The sequence below is a fragment of the Anolis sagrei genome, chromosome 3 (genome assembly GCF_037176765.1).
Source record: "Anolis sagrei isolate rAnoSag1 chromosome 3, rAnoSag1.mat, whole genome shotgun sequence".
Taxonomy (NCBI): domain Eukaryota; kingdom Metazoa; phylum Chordata; class Lepidosauria; order Squamata; family Dactyloidae; genus Anolis; species Anolis sagrei.
In genome coordinates, this window is record NC_090023.1 from 208,023,334 (window position 1) to 208,035,781 (window position 12,448).

Genomic DNA, 12,448 nt, shown 5'->3' on the forward strand with positions numbered 1-12,448 from the left:
TCCTCCTATTTTGGAATATGGTATTACCCACTGAAATTAAATGGAGAGAGATTCTGGAAAGATAAAAGGGAGTACAGTGATACCTTGAGTTAAGAGTTTAATTCATTAAGTACTGAGCTCTTAAATCATTCCAGCCTCCATCCCTCTTTTGCTCTCTCTCTCTTCCCTCCCCCCTTCATGAAGCCTTGTACTCTCATGCTAGTACTCCCGCTTATGCTGGCACTCCTTCTGATGTTGCTTGTATGTCAAAGCAAAAGCTATGTTGAGCACTGACTCTTAACTCAAATGCTCTTAAGTTGGGATGCTCTGAAAGTCATGAAATCAGGATATTATGATGACTTTAAACAGAAATTAGACATTACTACCTGTAGGTCAGTCCTGGTATGTTTTTCAGGCTTCGTGAATACAAGAGGGAGGGTGTGTTGCATGTGTGTGTCATTGTGGAGGTTGGTTTTATCTTCCTCCCTTTGCAATGACCAAAGTCCTGTGGACTTATCATAGGGCTAGTGAAGCCCCTTCTTGCAACCATTATGTACCTGGTGGAGAGTGGAGGGATTGGGGAAGTGTCCACCTGTGTTCTTATAACTAGATACAAAGTGATTTCATCATCCAGTGAGACCTCAGAAGGTCACTGGTGAACTTTATTGCTTCTCTGATGCCTCCCTTCTCTCCACCAGGTATGGAATAACCAGGAAGGAAGTTGAAGTGGTGGTGATGAATGACAGCTGTAGCATAGTTCCGCATGCAGAATTACTATTCCACAATGAGCTATATCTGTCTGTATGCATGTATTTGTGTGTGTGGGTATTGCTTACAAATAAGCAGCAGTTGGTTAAAAAAGCAATTGATTTAATGCAAAATTAATCAGCATGTGAATCAATGTTTACATATGGCCTGGCTATGTATAGAAACATTCTTTAAAAGTGTTGTTCTACAGCAGAACTTTGTGAAAAATTCGTATTACGCTATGATGTGTGAGAAATAAAGCGAGGTTCATGCATTCATCAGTATGGGTGGAAAGGGGGTTGTCTCAAGCTAATCTTTATGAGATTACCTGAATGTTATAGAAAAAGTGAATTGTACATTCAAACAAACAAAAGCAGCAAACTAAGATTCTGGTTTGACAAGTACAGTATAAATAGGAAAAAGAGACTCCAAGTATTGGAGAACTTTAAAATATTTTTTAATCCTCTATAGCAACAACCGTGGAAAATAAAATTTAAGTAATTGGCAGAATAGGATCCATATATGAGCGTCCTTTGTAATTCTCAAGGCTGTTGACTTCAGTGAGAATTGTGCCTACATAAGGCCTGAACAACACTTGAAAAACGAGCGGCTGGATTTGAGCTTGTGAAAATGGGAGCCATCTAGTGACATTTTCTTTGTAGTTAGGCCTATTTTTATGTAGAGGGAAATTAATTCTATGTGAGGAGCACCCGCTTTCAAAAGGTAGCTATTTACTAGAAATGGTGTCTATTTTTAAGTGGTATGTTATTAACACATTGTGGAGATGTGCAGAATTTGTACTTAGACTCTGTAGATATTCCTACCAGATGAACCTATTTGGCTGGCATAGTGCTGATTTACTTGGGAATAGGCTGTCACAATATACTAGTCTGAAACAATTTCTGAAATTTACTATTTTGAGAGTTCAAACGTTGTGACATATAAACGGATTATGATCAATACAGATTGCTTTTAAGCAAAATTGGTTTTGCAGAACATCTTAGAAAAAATTAGGGAGCAAATTAATGTAATAATAATATATCTTTAGTTAAAATGTTGATGAATCTGAAGGAACTAAACAGAGAAAGACTTACAACATTCATAAATGTGATCAGCAGTGCCTGAGTTGCTGTTGTCACCAAGTGTGCTTCCATGGCTGAGCAAGAAATCAAACCCTGATCTCCAGTATCATAGTTAAATATGTTAACCACTACACCATGTTTGCTCTCCCATGCCAGAGCACTACTGATGTAAAACAAACATATACACCTTCTTAACTCTCCTTGACACTGGGCAGATAAAGGTTCCATGGAGAGGGTCAATAATATCTGCATGTGGAAATCAGATTGCACACTAAAGTCTTGCATCATATCTCTATATATGCTCTCACAATTAACTAGCAGTTTGAAAACATGTAAATGTGAGTAGATTGATAGGGGAAAGTAACGGTGCTCCATGCAGTCATGCTGGCCATGTGACCTAGGAGGTGTCTATGGACAACGCCGGTTCTTTGGCTTAGAAATGGAGATGAGCACCACCCGCTAGAATCGGACATAACTAGACTTAAGGTCAAGGGAAACCTTTACCTTTACTAGTGTTAGGATGCAATTTGGCTATTCAAAATCTCCAGAACATGGTTCCAATCCTGTCAATGGCTTACGGATATGTACATTTCCTTACATAAGTGGTTGGACATTCAGTGCAAAATGTCTTCATTTAGTTCAAGATTACAGAAGCAGAATTGTGATTCTCTGGACATGCTGCTTGCTTTGCTGCTCATTTCCTAAGCAAACTGTAATTAGGTTGTGAAGGAAATGTCCATAATTTCATTTTCATTGACATATAAGCATGTAGTGGGCTTTAGAATGACTGAGACAGAGGACTGGTTCACATGGTTCAGTATGGATCCTTATGGTTCTTGGAGATTTTCCTGTTGCCAAGGCAAGCTTGATTGCAAGAGTAGGTGAATTGTCTTGAGTAACAGACATGACCATTTATGGGTATCCTATCCCACTAAGCAGAGTCAAATGAGATACTTTGCTTTTCAAAGATTGTAGGAAATGGCAGTTGACAATCGTTATTGGTCTTAGTTGTTTAAAAATCTTTTAGTATTCTTATTATTGGAAGAAAGGTGGGATATAAATTAGATAACGAAAAGTAATGTAGTGATGATCTACAGCCAGTCTGAAGGCCTACTCTGCGTTGGGGATGGTGCCAAGAATTTCTTATTTTCTATGTCCCCTTCATCTGCACAGAATCATCTAATGGAGTTCACCAGGGGTACTCAAGGACTATTATGTTCTGATTTACCTGGATAACCTTTTCTAAGAGCTTCTGCAGAACTCTTACAAAACAGCTGTAAAGCTTCTACAGTACAGGAAATGTATGCTTCTGTTGGTTCTACTTGATTGCTGAGAAAGTTTTATAAAATCAGTCATATCTTGAGATATTTTGTTGAAAAGGACACAAAAGTATGGTTTTGGGATGACTTCAGTTCTTCCAAGAAAGATTAGTTCCAAAAGTGGTGCCAGAATATTTTTGTTTAATGTTGTTTTGGTTGGTCTGTAGCATCTCCCATAACACCAGATTAGTCTTCATTCTGTTTAATACATACAAGAAGCCACAGGTAGGCACTTTTCAAGGTCTAAGGCCTCACTGCTTACCAGTGTATTGATATTATCTTTTTCTTTCCATTTAAATTTAAGGACATTTTTCCATTTTAAGACTGTGTTTGGTATGCCTAGTAGACGAAATGAGGGCAAATAAGTGGAAGTTTAATCCAAACAGGACTAAGGTGCTCATGGCCAATCAAAAGACAGGGAAATAAATCTCTATTAGATCTAGGACTTCATCCCATGTTTGAGATCACTGCTTTTTCCTTCAGCTTCACCATACCCCATTTTGAAATTAAATGGAAGATTTTCCTACCTCCATCACACCTAATCATTTTCTTTGGTTTCTTTAAGATGTATCAGTTTGATTTGCCATCACACAAGAGACAGATGAAGGTGACATAAGGCATATTTCATTTACTATATAAGCACAAATATCTCTTATTTAAAAATAAATCTATTTATTTTACATTTGAAAAGAGATGTTGTCAGAACACAGACACCTTAAAGGGCCAGACTCAGATTTAGTTCCAAAATAGAGTTTATTAACCAAAGGAAAAAAAGACTCAGAAACACTTAACTCAGTGAAAACACAAAGGTCAAAATTATTATTATTATTATTATTATTAAACTTTATTTGTACCCCGCTAGCATCTCCCAAAGGATTCGATGCGGCTTACACAGGGCGAGGCCTCAACACACAATATAACAATACAATCTAAGCAAATCAAACAATTAAAACAGAATAAGCAAAATAACAACAGGCAAAAAGCAATACACTAAAAACACAATAAAACTGGGCCGGGCCAGCGTAATGGGTACAAGAATTAAAAGTGCTGATGTGACAGGAGGTGTATATGAGGCTTCTAGAGCAAGTGCGATGTGCGATGTGCAGCAGTCATTGGTTCTGGTAAAGTGCTTATGGGACTTGGTAGTGGAGATTTTCTACTCTGGGAAGGCGCATCGGAAAAGCCAGGTCTTCAGGTTCTTTCTGAAAACTGCCAATGTAGGGGCCTGTCTAAGGTCTTTGGGGAGGGTGTTCCAGAGACGGGGGGCTGTTGGGGTTCAGCCTGAGTTTGAACTTGAACCTGATTCTCTGTTTGTTCCTCCTGATGCTAATGAAAGTATATTTACTGATGCTAGTGGAAATGTACCTTTTGATGCCAATGCTCCTGAAATTAGTGAGGAAGAAACTGCTGTAGGTTTGGAAAATGCCAATGTTCCTGAAATTAGTGAGGAAGGAACTTCTGTAGATTTGGAAAATGAAAGTACCAGTGTTCATGAGAATGTTTCAGAGGGAGACCTTGAACTTTCCCTCCCTTCTGCACCTGTTAACTGTAATGACAACAGAAGGGGCCAAATTTGGGAAGACAGAAGTAAATCACTCAGTTTGCGTCGATCCTCCCGAATTCAAGAATTAAAAACATTGGCTTCAAAACAGAAGGGCGGTTCACGGAACCAATTCTTGAGTTTTAATTGCAATACGCCGAGCTGATTGTCTCAGTTCAGGCATCGTTTCAGAATTGATGAAGACCTTGGCAGTTCTCCCGGTTCCCTGGCCATAGTTTGGGAAGATTTCTAGGATATCAAGTACGGTTATTGGATTGCTAACAGATTCCAGTATTTCCCAGTGAGGCTTTTGGTTTTGCTTTGTACATTTAAATTCATGTTTGCTGATTTTGCTGTGGCTTTTGACTTTCATTTTTCCTTTATTTTGTAACCATTTTTCTTCAATAAAAAAGGATTGTTTTTCACAGCCAAGTGTGGTGGATAGTTATCTTAGGGCCTCGTTCCCTGCTCTGGATTGCAACAGGGGCCACCACGGAAAAGGCCCTGTCCCGCGTCCCCACCAAGCGCGCTTGCGACGGTGGGATCACAAGCAGGGCCTCTCCAGATGACCGAAGTGAACGTGTGAGTTCGTAGATGGCAATGCGGTCACGCAGGTAGGCTGGTCCCAAACCGTTCGGGGCTTTGTAGGTAAGCACCTGCCCCTTATATTGGGCTCAGAATATAAACGGCAGCCAGTGGAGCTCCTTGAACAGGAGGGTTGACCTCTCTCTGTAAGGGGCCCCAGTTAGCATCCTGGCTGCTGATCGTTGGACCAGCTGGAGCTTCCGAGCAGTCTTCAAGGGCAGCCCCACATAGAGTGCATTGCAGTAGTCCAATCTGGAGGTGACCAAGGCATGGACCACTCCGGCCAGATCCGCCTTCGCGAGGTACGGTCGCAGTTGGCGCACGAGTCTCAGTTGTGCAAAAGCCCTCCCAGACACCGCCGACGCCTGAGCCTCAAGCGTAAGCGATGAATCCAGGAGGACTCCCAAACTGCGGACCTGTGGCTTCAGGGGGAGTGTAACCCGGTCCAACACAGGTTGCCACCCTATACCCCGGTCAGGTTTACGATCGACCAGAAGGACCTCTGTCTTGTCGGGATTGATCTTGAGCTTGTTCCTCCTCATCCAGATAGACACAGCGGACAGGCACTCGTCCAGCACCCAAGGCCTCCTTGGAATTAGGTAGAAAGGAGTAGTAGAGCTGTGTGTAATCTGCGTAGAGGTGGCATCTAGCTCCAAAACTCCGGATGACCTCTCCCAGCGCTTTCATGTAGATGTTAAAAAAGCATGGGAGACAGAATAGAGCCTTGCGGAACCCCACAGGTCAACGGCCAGGGGTCCGAGCAGGTGTCTCCCAGCTTCACCATCTGGGATCGACCCTCCAGGAAGGATCGGAGCCACGACAGAACCGTGCCCCCGAGACCCATCCCAGAGAGTCATCCCAGAAGGATACCATGATCGATGGTATCGAAAGCCGCTGAGATGTCCAAGAGAACCAACAGAGTCACACTCCCCCTGTCCAGCTCTCTACGGAGGTCATCCACCAAGGCGACCAAGGCTGTCTCGGTGCCATGACCTGGCCTGAAACCAGACTGTGACTGATCTAGGTAGTTGATGTCATCTAAAAAGCCCTGGAGCTGGGAGGCAACCACCCGCTCCAGCACCTTACCCAAGAAAGGGAGGTTGGAGATTGGTCTGAAGTTGTTCAGCACCGTGGAGTCAAGGGAAGCCTTTTTAACACAAAGGCAACAACCAGTTCTGGTGCAAAAAGGAAACTGAAGCCATAATCCGGATTATCCGGAGAAAATAACCGGATTATAACAAAATGCTCTGAAAGTCACACTAATTAGCACAGCGGGCAACCGGTTAACAAACAAAGGAGCCACAGTGAAGAAAGTATAGTCAAACAAAGTCCGAGGTCAAAGCAAGCCAAATTCCAAGATAGCGAAGTTCCAAAGTCCACGTAGGCAGTGACGCAGTCAAACTGGTCTCAAGTCAGAGAAAGGGAAATCCACACCAAGCCAAGTCAAAGCACACACGAACAGAAGTAGTAACCCGTAGATCCAGGACCCAATGCCAATACGAGACAGGCAGCGACACGAACCCAGGACATGGACATAAACCAACACCTTGCCTTCTGCAAAGATTCCCCATTTCAGAGCCTACTTTCATCTTACACATCATTATCCGAAGATGAGCTGACCTCCGCCCGTCATTATCTCTTGCAGCTATTCTTGATTCCACATGTGAACTCCTACACCCATCCCTCCAACTTTTCCATCTTCTGTCAAGACTTAGATACCCCCAAGACTCAGATGTATTTCCCGGTTGCCAATCCTCATTACCCGAGAACCCGATAAATGTGTCACTAGACGTTGGCTCCGCACATACATCTTACACCTCTTTTACCTTAGTCCAGTCCAATGTGTCATCCCCATCCTCATCACTCCCAGACCCATCACTCTCAGAGAAACCCACAAATGATTCTTCATTTGTGGGAGCAGTAAGTATATCCCAGATCCTCTTCCTCTGTTGCTCCTCATCCGACTCTTGCTCCCAAGTAACCCTCTTTGTTCCCCTATTGCCATCCATTGTATCTCCTTCCTCTCCCTCACTCATTGACCCTTCATCTCCAGAGAACCCTTCGAATGAGTCTTTATCGGTAGGTGCCATAAGTATAGCCTCATCTGACTCCTACTCACAAGTACCCCTTTCCCCCCTTCTGGCACCCAGACTACTGCTTGCAACGTTACTTACAGGCTCTACTTCAACAGATGTATTATTGTTCCTTCCTCCTCGGCCCCAAAAGGGTATGGGTGGAAAAAAGGAAACAAGACTGTCCATGTTGACTCCTCCCTCCATGACAACATCATCATTTTATTTACAAATAGGAAAGGGGGATTCCAATCATATGTTAAATTGGGCGTGGTGGTGGTTGTCATTGTTGTGTGCCTCCAAGTCATTTCTGACATATGACAACTCTAAGGCATATCTATCATATGGCTTTCTGGGCAAGATTTGATCAAAGGGGGCTTTGCCTTTGCCTTCCTCTGTCGCTAAGAGCATTTGGCTTCTACAAGGTCATCCAGTAGGTTTCCATGGCCAAGCAGGATTTCAAATTCCAGTCTCCAGAATCATAGTCCAATACTTAGAGCACTACCACTATATTGACTCTTCACAAAACAAGGTGCGAAATAAACCCCAGTATTCATACAAAACAACACCCCCTAAGGTTTAGAGGATCAATTTTAACTTAGAGAGAAAACCAAGAAGTTTGTAGTGACAGACACCTTTGCTCTAGAATAGTGTTCCTCAATCTGTGCTCCTCCAGGTGTTTTGGACTTCAGCTCCCAGAAATCCCAGCTACTTCACCAGCTGTTATGAATTGTGGGAGCTGAAGTCCAAAACACCTGAAGGAGCACAGTTTGAGAAACTCCGCTCTAGAAGAAACCACCCACCAGAAGTAAGACGAGAGGATATGGCTGAAAAGTAATATACAGAGCACCTATTGATATATTTCAAGGTAGCACAAGATCACTATTTATTATTTTTAAACCATAGCCAAGAATCAGAGGTTATGAGTTGTAACTTTAGATGTTGTGGCTATATCATGATAGGCTGCACAACTTATTTAGTGAAAGGTGGTGATGCAAATTGGAGCATGTTATAGTGGTTTGTTTTTTTTGCATAATCCAAGTTTCCATTGTACTTATTATGTTACTTATTATGCAAAGGGATTCCCCCCAACCCGCCATAGTACTCTGATGCTTAGTGCACACTGGGAACCATGTTACTTATTATGCAAAGGGATTCCCCCCAACCCGCCATAGTACTCTGATGCTTAGTGCACACTGGGAACCATGGTTTGTGCAATTGCCCTGCCATATCTTCTGAGAATATGAGTATAGTGAAATGTCACAGTTCATTTTTATGGAAGTGTAAATCAGATTATAATGGTGTAAATACCTATCAAGAGAGCAGCCCATATGAATATGTGTGTGTGTTTTTTTTAAAGATGTCAGCCATGTTGGTCATAAGACAAATCCACAAGTCCATATAATAGAAATACCTGCTCAAGACTAAGCATCTGTGCAACTTTTTGAAACCTTCAATATCTTCATCAGATTTTCAGATCTGTTCATATTACAGAACATAGATGGAGGAGAGTTGATTTTTAAGTCATGTAATCTTCATGCTCTCTGGTGACATAATAGGACTAAAGGGGTTTCCAACTTTGCATTGCTTTTGGTGTCTATTTAATCCTTGTTTTTCTTATGGGATGGAACTGACTGGGGAGATGTGATACATATATGAACTTTTGCTGAAGTAGTCTGTAGGCTTCCTGAAAGTGGGAAAAGCAATGACGTCCCTGGTTGGAGGCTCATAAAAGGAAACAAACAAAGTTGGTTCTTAAAAGCTCCAAAGAATACCTAGATTGAAATTGTGAAATCACTGGGGCACCTGCCCTTTCCAATCGCAATTTCCGTGATTACTACAGAGCAACCTGGGAATTTGAACAGATCCATGTGGTTCACTTGTGCTAAACACATTCATCTAACTGCACCGCACATCTTTTGCCATTTACATCTGATTTCATTTTAGGAGCCGAGTTTGAAAGTGAAGTGTGAATTGGCCCTCAGTCCTGGAGAGAGGCGAAAGGCAAGGAGAAAGTGTGTGCACTCTAAGTGAGAGTGAATGCTACAGATTGAGAACAGACCGATCTCTCTGGATTGGTCTCTTGTTGAATTCATTGGGGATGAGCTCGAGATAGAAGCAGAGATCCTTCTCATGCTCAGCTGTTATAGCCATACCTCAGGAAAAGTCCAAAGAACTATCAATGGACTTTCTTGAGCAACAGATCAATATTGTGCTTCATATCAGCCAAGCTGTTATTCACGCCAAAGGCAGTTGTTTGGATGAAGGGAATGACTGAGTGCACAAGTTCACTGTATCATAGTCTACTGGTATTTTTTAAACTCCTCTAGATGCCTTCATTATTTATATGCAACAAATACAACAGCTTCACTCAGTGCAGCCGTTTTCTTGCACACACATGATAGAAACTTTGCTGTGTTTAGCTCCCTAGATTGACTAAGTATTTAAATGCTGAGGCTTTGAATTATATACATGTATATAGAATATAGATGCACAAAGCAATTACTCTGGGGAAGTACTTTACAATGTAATACTCGTCTCTCAACAAACAGTGCAGTTTTATTATTTCTAGCTTCCCAAGAAGTTTTGTGTGTTTATATATTGTGCACAAGATCCACATGTGGATTCATCTTTGCAACACATTTATTGAGAAATGCTTGGGAAAAACCATTGGTGGTAAAAAAACAAAAACAACAACAATTAGGCTGCTGATCAAGGACAGCAGTTAGAATAAGATTGTATCTGGGTAACAAACTTCAATTTATGTTAAAAAGAGGAAATAATGGCCTGCATTAGCAAAAACAAAATAAAGAGAAATATAGACTGAAGATCTTGAATTTAAATGACTGTATTATACAGATTGTTTGCAGAATGTTGCACTCTTCTTTCTCTCTTACTGAAAAAAAGGTGAAGCAACCGCCCCCGCCCCCCGCTTGTTTAAGGAGCTCCAATGGTTGCCGTTCATTTTCCAGTCCCAATTCAAGGTGCAAGGTTATCACCTACAAAACCCTGAATGGTTTGGGACTCGCCTACCTTCATGACTGCATCTCCTTCCATAAACCTGTACGATCTCTTTGATCCTCTGAGGAGGCCTTCCTTTCACCCCCACCTTTATCACAAATACAACTTGTGGGGATGAGGGAGAGAGCCTTCTCTGCTGTAGCCCCTCGGCTTTGGAACCCGCTATCTAGTGAGATTAGGCAAGCCCCTATTCTGGCAGCGTTTAAGAAAGACCTAAAACTTGGCTCTTCCAATGTGCCTGTGGCGAGTGAACATATATTCCATATTTTGTCTGTTCCAACTACAGTTTCTGTCCTCATGATGCACTTTCCCCCCGCCCTTAATGAAGGTCTAACTGCATTGTTTGTTCCTTTTGAGTTCCTCCCTCAGAAACACATTCTCCCACTACTTATCTCATCTAGGGTTTTATCAATTTTATCCTAGAGCATTTGGCTCACCCACTGTGTTCTATTTCTCTATCATGTTAATTTGTAACAATTTATTTTATTTTGTTATTTCATATATTTATTTTGATGCTATTTTCTGCTTCTTTGTATTTTATTTTGCTGTAATTTTGGACTTGGCCTCATGTTAGTTGCCCCGAGTCCCCTTTGGGGAGATGGTGGCGAGGTACAAATAAAGATTATTATTATTATTATTATCATCATCACCACCATCATCATCATCATCATTACATACTTGTTCCTGTTGTTATTGTGTGCCTTCCAAGTCATTTCTGACTTAAAGTGAACCTACCATGGGGTTTCACTGGCAGGATTTGACCTGAGAGGGTTTGTCATTGCTTCCCTCTGGGGCTGAGAGAGTGTATCTTGCTCAAGGTCAGCCAGCAGATTCCCATGACTGAGTGGAAATTCAAAACCTAGTCTCCCAGAGTCTTATGACCTCATCAGACAGGGCAATTTGCCCACTGTACGCCACTTGCTCTCCCCTTTTGCCACAGAGTCCCTTACATGATGCACGTCTACTTCTGGCCAGGCTCTGTGGCAAAAGGGGAGAGCAAGCGGCGTATGCTGCCACGGCGTATGCTGCCATGGGAGACTTCCCATGTTGCCTTTGAAACAATGAGGGGAAGCCGGGTGATGGACACTTCCCCCATAGGATGGGGCCAGCAATGAATTGGGTGATGTGGGATGTGGGTTCTCCGTGCTCCCCACCACAACCCCACGGATTCGCCATGATGCATGGCGAATCCAACAGCCAATGTGATAAGGTCCCTAGTTTAACACTTGAACCATTACACCATGCTGGTTTTTAGTAACTTATTACTATTACTACATGCCTTTAACATGTTTCTTACCAATGGTAGCAATAAGATGCCCCATATCATAGGGTTTTCTTGACAAGATTTGTTCAGAAGGGGCTTACCTTTAGGTTCCTCTGAGGCTGAGAAAATATGACTTGCCCAAGGAGTTTCATGACCAAGCAAATCAAACCCTGGTTTCCAGAGTTACAATCCAACACCCAAAGCATTACACTACACTGGCTTCTACTTGTAACCTATAAGCATCCCCAAAATATAATTGGCAGTCAATGAAGTGGAAACATGGGTGAGAAATTTTTAACATGCCAGGTCATATCATCTAACTATAAATAATGGACAACATTATGGAACTTGTTTTCATGATATCCATGCATCCTTATAATGTCTAGTGCTAACCAGTATGTTCCAGTTTACTGGACAGTAATATCCTATTAATTCACGTTGGAGTAACATCTAGATTGAAATACTGCATTGTGTTTCATGTGGAACTGTTTCCAAACTGTCTAAAAACTAAACCAGCTTGGATTGGTTCTCACAGAGCTATATTATGTATCTTATCATATGGTCATAACAGGAGTATATATCAAAATTCAAAATGGCTGTTGCATTTCAGGTAAAAGGTTTTGGAAATCGAGTACTTAAAGGACATTTTCCTGCTATATCAGTTGTTTGGCTGCTGCCCTCTTCTGGTTTGCCTCACCACCTGAAATTAGATGTGTGGTATCTTAGGAATGGGCCTTTTTGGTTATGGCTCCCTGTCCTCATGAACCCAAATTGATATAATAGTTTCTGGTTTTTTAAAAAACCCCAAACTTTATATGTTAGGTATTTCAGTTTACAGT